At 35.6% G+C, this 12,964-nt stretch overlaps 1 protein-coding gene and 1 pseudogene across 2 annotated transcripts in view; one reads left to right on the top strand and one right to left on the bottom strand.

Annotated features, from left to right (window-relative positions):
* NLGN1 (neuroligin 1) overlaps nucleotides 1–12,964 on the bottom strand; it is a 715,442-nt gene that overhangs the window by 508,525 nt on the left and 193,953 nt on the right. The window lies entirely within an intron of this gene.
* LOC133073898 (peptidyl-prolyl cis-trans isomerase A-like) lies at nucleotides 7,204–7,789 on the top strand (annotated as a pseudogene).

Below are 12,964 nucleotides of genomic sequence, written 5' to 3'. Positions count from 1 at the left end.
ATAAAAACAGCATATATTACTGTATCTGATTTTTTCCAAATTGATAAACATTTAAATACAATGACTTTAAGAAATCAAATATCACAATTGGTGTCATTGCAAAGGTATTAAATTTTACCCACTGAAATTTATTCTATTTAATATAACTGCAATATATACCTCTTAAGAATGTAGAAATGCGTGAAAGTAATTGACTTGGAATGATACTCATTAATTTGATAATACTATACTACTTAAAGTTATCACATTTCTTAAACAATCAATTATATGAACATGTATCAAAATATCATACCAAAAATATTTTTCCTGAAAAATTTTCAATTAAAAACTATTTTTGAATAATGCCATAAATCCACATTATGATAAAATTAAAATGTAATGCAAACAGCTATGATGAGATACTAGAAGCAAACTTTGGAACAACTGACAGTTTTCAAAGAATCCATCTATTGTGCAAATTTTGATGGCACTAGTATCTCATTCATGACATTTCAGTATCCTTTAGGTGAGCTGACTGTTTACACTAGTGGTTCATATGTACACATGCTATGGAAATTGATTTCCAAGCCTATGAAAGTAGCAGCATTCTCTATATTTATCTTTGTGTTTGAAGAAACTGCCAATATGAACACAAAACATATTCCCTCAGACAGTTCTTTAGGGAAGAATACAGATGAAAACATGATGTTTGGGAAAAAAAGAGACACTGTTGTTAGAATCCAGAAAGCGAGGAAGAACAATTTGGGGCAGTCCCAGAGTGTTCTAAACAGTGTTCTTAGTGTTCTAAATAACACTAAGAAGTGCTTATTTATATTTATATGAAAAGTGGGTTTTTTTCTTCATAAAATTACTTTGACTACAATACTTTAAAGTCAAAAGCAATCCTGTCCAAAATAAAAATGATAAGATCTGGGGGAAAATTTTTAACTAGATAAAAAGTAAACTAGATTAACCCCTAATCTGAGCATCACCGAATTTACACATGCTCATTATTTTTTAACATTATATTTGTTTGATTTTCTAAAAAATGCATCGCTTGAAGAATGTCAGAATAATGTTCCTTTCTCATATGGGACAATGTGGCTGTCTGCTATATAAATCCTTCAGTACTTTGTGAGGATACATTCTATACTGCCCTAGCTTTCCACATATTATCCAGAGATGTACTTGGAGTATGATGAGGATACAAGTGCCATCAGATGCTCAGAGATACCTCAACTTGGCTAGATGGTTGGGATGGCATCAACAGTCCAACTTCCCTCTCATGGCTGCCAATATTCAGTCATTCAACAAATGTTTAATATATTATGTTCTGTCCTCTAGATATATGGTGGGCAAAAAAAGCAAGGCATTTGCCCTTATGAAAATTTTTTTTGTGGAGAAAGAAACACTGAATAAATAATCACACACATAAGTGCATATTCAAAAACTGTGTTAAGGATATTAAGCCTTGATGTCACCAGATGTTATACAAGGGGATCTGGTTGAGCCCAGGCAGTTTTCACTGAATAAGTGCAATGTAGCCTGATTACTGAAGGATAAGTGAGTACTAAGCAGGAAAAAAGGCTACAGATAGGGAAGTAGGGTGGGAAGATGTCCGACAGAAAAATATAGCACGTGCAAAGTCTTAAAATGAGAGGGAACCTGAAGGTCAGTGTGGCTGCCACATACTCTGTAGAACAGGGTAGTGGGTGATGACAATGAAGAGACAGACAGGCATCATTCCGAGCATGCAGCTCTTTTAGTCTGGGGAATTTTTTCTTAATCCTAAAAGCAACATGAAGCCATTTAAACGATTTAAGCACAAACTGATAAACTCTGCTCTATTTGAATCTTAAACAGAAAATCAGAAAGAGGCAACGTCATTCTAAGAAATATGACAGAGGAAATTTTATATAGAGGTTTTGGATTATATTTTTTATCAGAGCAATTAGACCAGGAAAAGGAGTCTACAGTATCCTATTTCCATTTGCAAATGTCACCAAAAAATGAAATCTAAGACACTAGCATATCTGAGATTTTACAAATATTTTAAAACTTTCTATTAAATCCATACTTGGATTTATTTTGCCTGAAAATTAACATACAGAGAATTAACATATCCTAATTATTCTTATATTCATAGAAAAATATAGCCCACAAGCTATTCATTCTCGGATATTTCATTCCCATCTCAGTATATCAGGGATGCCCAGCATGTCTACCTCAAAGTCAGTTTTAACTTCTATCAGAGGTTTTGCTTTTTCTTTTTTACTAAACTATAAATCTAGAAATAATCTTGAACCATTCCTTCTTCCTCCCTTTTGCCTTAACCAGACTTCATTAATTTTTCAAGAGAAATTTTGTTCTTGTCACTCTTTCCCCAAACTATTATTAGCCTGGTCTGTGGCCACCGTTACCATATGCTTGAATTATTATAGTAGTCTTGTAATTGCTCCCACTGTTATCCATACTCTAGACTGTCTCCCAAGTCATCCTGTAGCCCATAAATCTTCAAAGTAGTACATTACAATAGTTGTGAACCAAAAAAGAAAAAGATTTAATAATCATCATCAACTAAAATGTACACACACTCAACTCTTTCTAAGACTAAAATTGCAAGCACTCCAAGGGAACGGAAATGCAAAAGCATGTACAACAGTTTTGTACTGTGAGTTTTAAAATAGTTATAAAGACAGATGAAAACTAAATATAGTTTAACACTCATTTTGATGTTTTAGAAATTCATGAGCAAAAATAAGATTTTTTAAAATTCAAAATGGAAACAAATCATGTAAAATATGTTTTTTAAATACAGTTCAGATTAGTGTTTATTAAACACTACTTTTGTTGTTTCACTACTCTGTTTAAAAACCTTTACTATCTCCTATTCTGTATTATCTTAGATTAAATGGCCAAAACTGAACCATAAGACTCTCTTATTCTTTCTAGATTTCATCTTTTCATTCTACTGCTTTCCAAAATAAATCACATCCGAATTCTAATAAATATTTAAAGAGGAACTAACACCAATTCTTTATAAACTCTCGCAAAAAAGATAAGAGAAGAGAATGCTTCAAGATTCATGATGCGAAGCCAGCATTACTCTGATATCAAGATCAAACAAACAGACTACAAGAAAAGAAAATTATAGGAATATCCCTGATGAATGTAAATGCAAAACTCCTCAACAAAATTTTAGCAAACCAAATTCAACAATATATTAAAGGAACTATATACCATGATTGCATGGGATTTATTCAAGGATTTATTGAACCATTCAAGGATGGTTCAATACTCACAAATTAATGTGACAACACCACATTAATAAAGTAAAAGATATAAGGCAAAGATCATCTAAATAGATACAGAAAAAGTACTTGGAAAAAATAAGTATCTTTTCATGATTAAAAAAAAAAAAAGAAATCAAAAAACTTTTATCAAATTGTAAGGGGGAAGGTATCTCAGCCTAACAAGAGTTCTGTATAACAGAAAAATGTATAGCTAAAATCATATTCAGTATTGAATTATTGAAGGCTTTTCCTCTAAGATCAGAAACCAGAAAAGGATGCTTACTTTCACCACTTTTTTCAACATAGTACTTGAAGTTTTATCCAGAATAATTAGCCAAGAATAAGAAATAAAATATATCCATCATATAAGAATAAGCAAAAACTATCTATTTGCAAATAACCTGATATCATATATAGAAACCTTTAAAGATTCCACCCAAAAAATTGTTAACATTAATAAACTATTTCAGTAAAGTTTCAGAAAACAAAATCAATATATAAAAATCAGTTGTGTTTCTATAGCAATGAAATATGAGAAAGAGAATTTATGAAAACAATGTAATATATAACATCATCAAAAAATTAAAATTCTTAGTCATACATTTAACCAAGGCAAAATACTTATACACTAAAAATTATAAGACATTGATGGAAGAAATTGAAGAGGACCCAAATAAATGGAAAGATATTCCATGTTCATAAACTGAAAGAATTAATATTTTTTAAAAAGCCCATACTACTTGAAGGGATCTACAGATTCAGTGCAATATCTATCAAAATTCTAGTTACATTTTTCACAGAAATAGAACAAAAAATTCTAAAATTTGTATGAAACCTCCAAGATTCCAAAGAACCCAAACAATTTTGAGAAAGAATAACAAAGCTGGAGGTGTCACGCTTACTGACTTCAAACTGTATTACAAAGCTATAGTAATCAAAACAGTATGCACTCATATAAAAAATAGATCACACATCAGTAGAACAGAATAAATACTCCAGAAATAAACATCAATGGTCAATTAATTTTCAACAATGGAGCCTAGAATATACTACAGAGAAAGGATAGTTTCTTCAATAAACAATGTTGGGAAAACTGGACAGCTACATGCAAAAGAATGAAATAAACCCCCATCTTACATCATACACAAAAACATAATAATAAATTAATAAAAACTCACAATGCATTGTGACTTGAAAACAAAACATCAAACATTAAACTACTAGAAGAAAACATCTTTAGCACTGATCTTCACAATGATTTTTTTTAATCTGACACCAGAAGTAAGACAACAAAAGCAAAAATAAACAAGTGGGACTACATTAAATTGAAAAACTCTGCACAGAAAAGGAAACCATCAACAAAACCAAAGGTAACCTATCGAATGGGAAAAACAATTGTAAACCCCATATCCAATAGGAGGTTAATGTCCTAAAATGTACAAGGAACTCATTCAACTCCGTAGCATAAAAACATTCAGAACATGAATAGACATTTTTCTAAAGACCTACAAATGATAAACAGGTACATGAGAAGGTTCTCAGCATCAGTAATCATCAGGTTAATGTAAATTAAAACCACAATTAGATATCACCTCACATCTCTTAAGATGTCTCTTACCAAAAGGACAAGAGATAACAAATGCTGGAGAGAATGTGGAGAACAGTGAACCCCTGTACACTGTCAGCAGGAATGCAAATGGGGACAGCCATTACAGAAGGAGTATGGAGGTTTCAGAAGAAGTAAAAGTTGAAGTACCATATGATTTAGCAATCCCTCTTCTAAGTATACATCCAAAGGAAATGAAATCATTATCTCAAAGAGATATCTGTACTTCCATGTTCATAGCAGCATTATCCACAAATAACAAGGTATGGAAACAAACTAAGTGCCCGTCGGCAGATGAATGGATAAAGAAAATGAAGTGTATATATTCACCGCCCCACCCTTTAGTTAGTTGGTGTGTTAGTCATTCAGTCATGCCTGACTCTTTGCGATCCCATGGACTGTAGCTCGCCAGGATCCTCCATCCATGGAATTATCCAGGCAAAAATACTGGAGTGGGTTGCCATTTCCTTCTCCAAGGGATCTTCCCAATACAGGGATTGAACCCAGATCTCCTGCACTGCAGGCAGATTCTTTACCATCTGAGCCACCAGGGAAGCCCATATATACACACAATAGAATATTACTCAGCTTCAGAAAAGAAAGAAATAGTCTGCTTTGTAGTAAAATGGATGAACCTGGGGGGCATTATGGTAAGTTAACAAACCAGAGAGACAAATAGAAAAATATTACATGGTATCAATTAACACATGGAATGTTTAAAAGTCAAATGTATAGAAAAAATATAAAAATAAGTGGTAGGGACCTTATGAACCCTGGGAGTGGGAAAAATAGAGAAGGGTAAAAACTTTCAGTTATAAGATGAAGAAGGTCTGAGGATCTAATGCACAACATGATAACTACAGCTATAGATGATAACACTCTACTGTATAACTGAAATTTCTAAGAGAGCATAAGTTAAATGTTCTTGCCAAACATATGTGAGGAAAAATCAAATAATACAAATAGAATACTTTTCTTCCCATTGTAAGTCTTGTCACTATTTCACAGAAGCACACTCTTGCACTCACACCTTGTGTGTTTTATCCCATAGCATTAATTCCTTAAAGTTCTCTTTATAATAAACTGAGAGAGGAGAAAATGAGATGGATAATCACAGAGCATCTCCTCAACAATAATGTGGAAAAAGATTTTACCCTGAAAAAAGGAGTCCTACTATGTGTTTCTGCCTCAACTGCTGTATTCGGGATATTACCTAGAGGTAGTTCTATATGCCTCAGCAAGACCTGACTGTGAAAATACCTTGATTCTTGGACATCACTCTATTTTAGGTCCATAAGTGAGATAAATAAACTGAACCAGTAATTATTAAGATCCTATTATCCAAGTGGGTCTCACTGGGAAATCAACCAGTGAAGACGAGTCCTCTAATGCTGAAGTCCTAGGTAAGCCTAGTGGCTGAATGTGTGTTCCTGAGATGACCACGTGAGTTTCCAGTCTACTGCATGCCTGTCCCTGTTAATCACCTGTGATCCCCAGTGAAGCGGTTTTACTCTTTCTACTCCATACACTCAAGCCCACATGGGTTGACTCTCTTACCATGTGAGCTCCAATCTGCTGGGGACACAGCTCTGTGCTCTTTCTCACCCGATGCAGTAAATGTCAAGCTTACACTGGATACTGTAGAAACACTTTTGAATCCAGTGATCAAATGGCCAGATTCATAGGGCAAGACACTAGAGCTGGAAAGGGACCTTGCTGAGTGACTATCAAATCCTCTCACTTCACAGGTCCTCAACAAAACAAAAGTAGAGCGTGAAATGACTTTGCTGGCCCCAGAGCTGGTCAAAAGCAGGGCTAGGTCAAGATTTCAGGTTTCTTACCTAGTTAGCTCCTTTAAAATAAGTCACATGGCAATAAAGGACAAGCAGGGAAATGGAAAAACTGAATGTGGAAGTATCAGATATAATATAGATCTTTTTTAAATAAACCACAAATTGATAGACTTACCATAATTATATTACAACTAAAAGCCTTTAGGACTTCCCTAACTAGTATTTTATTTAGAAGTCATTGGAATTAAACTTTAAGTAAAAATAAATATTTATAGAAACATCTTTAAATGGAAAAACCAGAAAAAATATTAAAAACAAGCCAAGAGATTAGGAAGAACGAAGATCATAGAATTTAAACAAAATAAGTAATGTAAGTTAAGAGGAACACCTTCCTCACAATGAATATGATTAGTAAACTAAATTGTTATGGGATAATTTAAGTGTGGACAAATGAAGTAGTCAACCTGATTTAAAAGAAGAGCAAGAGGCCTTGCAGATGCCGCCACCCCGGAGCCTCCCGTGCTATCTATCCATGGTCAACCCCATCATGTTCTTCGACATCGCTGTCAACAGCGAGCCCTTGGACCATGTCTCTTTCAAGCTGTTTGCAGACAAAGTTCCAAAGACAGCAGGATGGTGACTTCACACGCCCTAATGGTGCTGGGGGCAAGTTCATCTATGGTGAGAAATTTGAAGATGGGTATTTCATCCTGAAGCATACAGGTCCTGGAATCTTGTCCATGGCAAATGTAGGCCCCAACACAAACAGTTCCCAGTTTTTCATCTGCTCTGCCAAGATTGAGTGGTTGGATGGCAAGCATGCAGTCTTTGGCAAGGTGAAAGAGGGTGTGAATACTGTGGAAGCCATGGAGCGCTTTGGGTCCAGGAATGGCAAGACCGGCAAGAAGATCACCATTGCTGACTGTGGACAAATCTAATAAATTTGACTTGTGTTTTACTTAACCACGAGACCATTCCTTCTGTAGCCCAGGAGAGCACCCCTTCACCTCCATCTGCTTGAAATATCCTATAATCTTTGTGCTCTCGCTACAGTTCTTTGGGTTCCATATTTTCCTTATCCCCCTCCAAGTTTAGCTGGATTGCAAAGTTAAATTTATGATTATTAAATAATAAATGGTAAAAAAAGAGCAAGAGTAGCTAGGGCTAATGAACAGACAAATAGGCCAATGAAATAGTGAAATGTTCTGTTGTTCAGTCACCAGTCGTGTCTGACTCTTTGTGACCCCATGGACTGCAGCATGCCAGGCCTCCCTGTCCCTCACCATCTCCCAGAGTTTATGTTCATCTCCCAGAGTTCATGTCATTGCAGAGGTGATGTCATCCAGCCATCTCATCTTGTGAAGCCCTCCTCTCCTTCTGCCATTGATCTTTCCCAGCATCAGGGACTTTTCCAATGAGTTGTCATGTGGATTAGAAGACCAAAATACTGGTGCTTCACCTTTAGCATCAGTCCTTCCAGTGAATATTCAAGGTTGATCTCCCTTAAGATTGACTGGTTTGATCTCCTTGCTGTTCAAGGAACTTTCAGGAGTGTTCTCCAGCACCATAGTTGGAAGACATCAATTCTTGGGCGTTCTGACTTTTCTGTGGTCCAGAAAATGCTCTTTACAGGTCAGCAAATTACTGGTTGTCCAGAAACCCCTACTCTAGCACCGCAGATGCTTTAGCTCTAGCCCCTTCCCCAGATGTCCTCAGTGTAGCAGATTTAATAAATCTACTAAAGGATCGATGCCTGGCACAGCAGGGGGCTCCCAGCACCAAGAGACATCGCTATATAGGCTGAGAGTCTTTCTGACTAGACAATTTATATTTTAAATATTACCTCTGGACTAACCAGAAAGACATTTCTAAACCCAGAAGCCTATGACTCTAAAATATATTTCCTAAAATATATAGTAATACTTTTTGGTATTTGAATGTGTTTAGATAGATATGCATGTGTGTGTGTGTTTAGTTGTTGTTTGCTGTTGTTCAGTTGCTAAGTCATGTCCAACTCTGCAATCCCGTGGCCTGTAGCCCATCAGGCTCCTCTATCCATGGGGATCTCCAGACAAGAATAGAGTAGTGGGTTGACATTTCCTTCACCATGGGATCTTCCAGGACCAGAGATCGAACTAGCGTCTCCTGCATTGGCAGGCAGATTCTTTACCATAAGCCAACAAGAAGTCTGTATATATAGGTTTAGAGACAGATAAACACACACCCACACTGACTTCAAATACTGACTCTTTCATGTGCCAACTGTGTAACTTGGGACATGTTTTTTAACTTCATAGATTCTTAGCAGCCCAATGCCAATCCTCCTTAAATATTGTAATAATTAAGGTACCTAGGAAACAGCTTAACATAGAGAAGTTTGGTTAAATTTTTGCTTGTCTTGCACCTCTCTCCTATCCATTGACTCAAAACAAACTCTTAATATGCACACACACACACACACACACACACACACACACACACTTTCTATCATAACATGTTCTAAATAAAAAGGACTTAGAATTAGGTCATTCCCACTCAGTCATCTACCAGCTATGTGACTTTTGCAATGCTCTTATGCTCTGTATTACTCAAGCATCTTTAAATATCAAGTTGGAAAATGCCAACAGAACAGAATAGAATCCAGTAAGACTATGTTAAAGTACTTCTTCACCCAAGAACAATTTCCCTATTATCTACACATAGCTCCATATTTTGACAATGACAATATGGCAGAAATAGCTTTCTGGATGATCTTGTGTCTAACAAATAATGGATTTTCATATATTTTTAACAGGCTAAGCCAAGCAGTACAGCATACTGATTAAAGTAGAGGCTCTAGAACTCTGCTACCTAGTTCAAATCCTGCCTTGGCTAATTACAAGTTCTGTGATCTTAATTTCTCTATTTCTTCATATCTTGGTTTGTAAAATAAGGACATTAATAATGACAGCTACCTATGAAGTTGTTATGATAACTAGTCAAAAATATCAAATTGCTTACTTGATACAACGTAAAGAGTGAAAGTCACTCAGTAGTGTCTGACTCTTGCAACCCCCATGGACTGTAGCCTGCTAGGTTCCTCTGTCCATGGGATTCTCCAGGCAAGAATACTGGAGTGGGTTGCCTTTTCCTTCTCCAGGGGATCTTCCTGATCTAGGAATAGAACCCATGTCTCCTCCATTGCAGGTAGATTCAATAGGCAACCAAAATACTAGCTATTGTAGTGAAGTAGGTGGTACTTTAGTTAATAGTTTAGGAAACAGAAATTAGTGAACTTGTTCAAGAAAACTGATACTATGTTAACTACTCCACATGGTTGATCACACTGACACCTCACAACTATCCCAAATCCCAGGATTATTATTATTCTCTTAACAGGTGAGTTGGAGAGGGAGTCTAGGGAATAGAAAAATAACAAATTAGTCCAGTATCTTTTTCTGTAAACAGGGAGCTAGGATGTGGAGCCAGATCTGTATTATTCTGAAATTCATACCATCAGGATTATTCTGTGCCCTCACAGAATATCACAAAAATGTTTTAAAATTGCATTCAGGGAGATCAATAGAATAGCAGTTAAAATCCAAGGGAATCTCAATGAGATGGATATATATATATCTGAAATCTGAGACTCCTTTCTCACTCTGCTTCTAACCTATTACACGGCATAGATGCATCGAAATGATGAAGAAAACAGTAAATGAAACAATTACAAATGTGGGAGAGTAGAGCATAAGATGTGCCGAGTAACTCTTATGGTAGGAGGAAAGAGAAACAAGACTGTATACAGAGGATTAAAAAAATAAAGACATGTATGTACTGTGTTCTGCAGAAGGAAGGAGTCTCATTCTAACAGAGACATTGAGTATGCAGGAAACTAGCTTCATACAAGCAAGGCAGCCTGGAAGAAGTCAGGAAGCATGATCTATTTAGATGGAGAACATCACATTTGAACCAAATCTGTTACTTTTGTCTCAGGGCTATGGAGCCCACAGGCACGTTAGAGCCTAGATGATGAAGCCATGAGCAATTGCTCTCACAGTACCCAAAGGCCTTACAGGCATGAGATGGTTCACCTGCCAGGATCTTAGTCAAAGAGCCCAAATTAGTAACAAAAGAACTAGGTTCTAGGTTGAATTGCACCATTTAATCTGTGTGACATTGTTCAAGTTATTTCACATCTCTAAACCTCCCTTGCTTTAGCTGCAGAAAGGAAAAGACAATGCCTTCTATCCATCTCAGGAGATTACTGTAGAATCAAATAAGATGATGTTTATGAACATATTGCAAAAGGCTTTTCTCATGTAATATAGGAACCTTGTATTATGTAATTATTAGTAAGTGAAGTGTAAATCGTGGGGATTACCAATTGCAACGGTCACAGTTATGACACAAAGAACTGGCTGCATCACATATTCAAAAGAAAAGTATCTGTATGATCTTAAAGAAAAAATCCATATATACTTAAGACAATTATTAAAGTTAAACTCCACTTGCATCCTTACATGTCTATAAAGAACAAGTTTTGGAATCAAATCTCCTGTTGCTGCGTTCTGGCTCCACTGTCCTACCTATTGTCAGACTTTAAGCAAGTTACTTGAAAACCCTGGCCCTTGATTAATCCATCTGTTCATTGGGAATAGAAATATTATGAAGCTTATATATTAAACATGGTAATAGGGCTTCCCTGGTGGTCCACTGGTTAAAAATCTGCCTTGCAATGCAAGGGACATCAGTTCAATCCCTGGTTCAGGAAGATCCCACATGCTGCAGGGCAACTGAGCCCATGGGCCACAAGTAATGAGCCTGCCCTCTAGACACCGCAGGCAGCAACTACTGAGCCCAACAGGCCACAACTGCCGAAGCCTGCGCAATGTGCCCTACAGCCCACGTTTTGCGGCAAGAGAAGCCGCCACAGTGAGAAGCCTGTGCACAAATGGAGGGTGGCCCCCTGCTCGCTGCAACTAGAGAAAGTCTGTGTACAGCAACGAAGACCCAGTTTGGCCAAAAATAAATAAATATATATTTTTTTAAGTGGTAATATATCTGGAACTTTTAAGCCAGTCTCTGGTTCATTTTTAAGGACACACTAAATATTAAGAATTATTATTAAAACAGTAATTGAAACATTAAAAAACTAGATTATTTGATACTAGGGCAACTGCACAAGAAAACAAAATAGGTATTTTATGGTGTCCTTATAGCAGTAAACATTCCATGTGTATTTAATAAACTCATTACCCTGTTGATATCGAGCCATTATAGATTTGAAAATGATTACCAGCTAATGAAAATTTAAAAAAAAAAACCTTTCTTTTTTTTATCATTTTTGGCAAAATTTCAGGTCTGAATTTGCAGCATTATAAAAAAATATAGAAAATTTAAAAGCAAAATGTCATAACAATTTTTTATTTCCATTATAATAATAACCATCAAGGAGAGAGTTGACAGGTTTGAGACAAGCTAGCATTTCTCATATTTTACCCAGTTAAGATGCCAAAAAATTTTTGCAGTAAGGTTAAGAATGATATTCAGGATGAGATTATGCTTTTAAATGATTTGAACATTAAAATATTCTTGTTCATTCCATTATCATCTCAGACATTCTAGCTTTATTTTATAATGTGTAACATTTTTAAAAGGTGAAATCACACCATAATAAGCAGTTGCTTGAGGGTAACCCCACTCAGAGTGAGCCTTTAAGACGCTCAGTTTAAGAATATCTATAATAGGAAGCATGACCAGTGAAAACTTGCATTCTATTTTGTGCATGAACTGTGTTTTGGGGAAACCCATGAGCAAAATTAAGGCATTTGATCTTCAAAATACAAACATGCCATCTTAAAAGAGGCTTATCTCTCAAGTATTTAATAGTTACTGGATTACAAGAATCAATGTGGGATAAGAGGCCCTATGCTTTATTGATTTCTCCTTCCACACATTTTCATTCTACCCTTTAAGCCATTAAAATGCCACAAATCAAGCTACTTTTTGCAAGATAGTTCAAAATAATAATACTTATCAAAGATGGCATATTTAATACTTATATTTTGCTATTGGCAATCAAGAATGCCTTTGAAGAAAAAAAAATGTGCCCATGTAAATATAAATGCTTTTACATTTAATCTCCAGTATTTTTACAATAAAAACAGAAAGCACATTTTTTTTCAAATATGGAAATCACATTTGATTTTGTGAAATATTTCATATTTAGATAAACAGCCATGTCATGAATATCACAGAATTTTTATTTTAATATAGAAAACTGGATACAATTGTATTAAAGTGTAAAGCAA

Source organism: Dama dama, chromosome 19 (genome assembly GCF_033118175.1).
Source record: "Dama dama isolate Ldn47 chromosome 19, ASM3311817v1, whole genome shotgun sequence".
Lineage (NCBI taxonomy): Eukaryota > Metazoa > Chordata > Mammalia > Artiodactyla > Cervidae > Dama > Dama dama.
The sequence above is the reverse complement of the archived record's forward strand: the minus strand, read 5'-3'. Positions and strand labels throughout refer to the sequence as shown.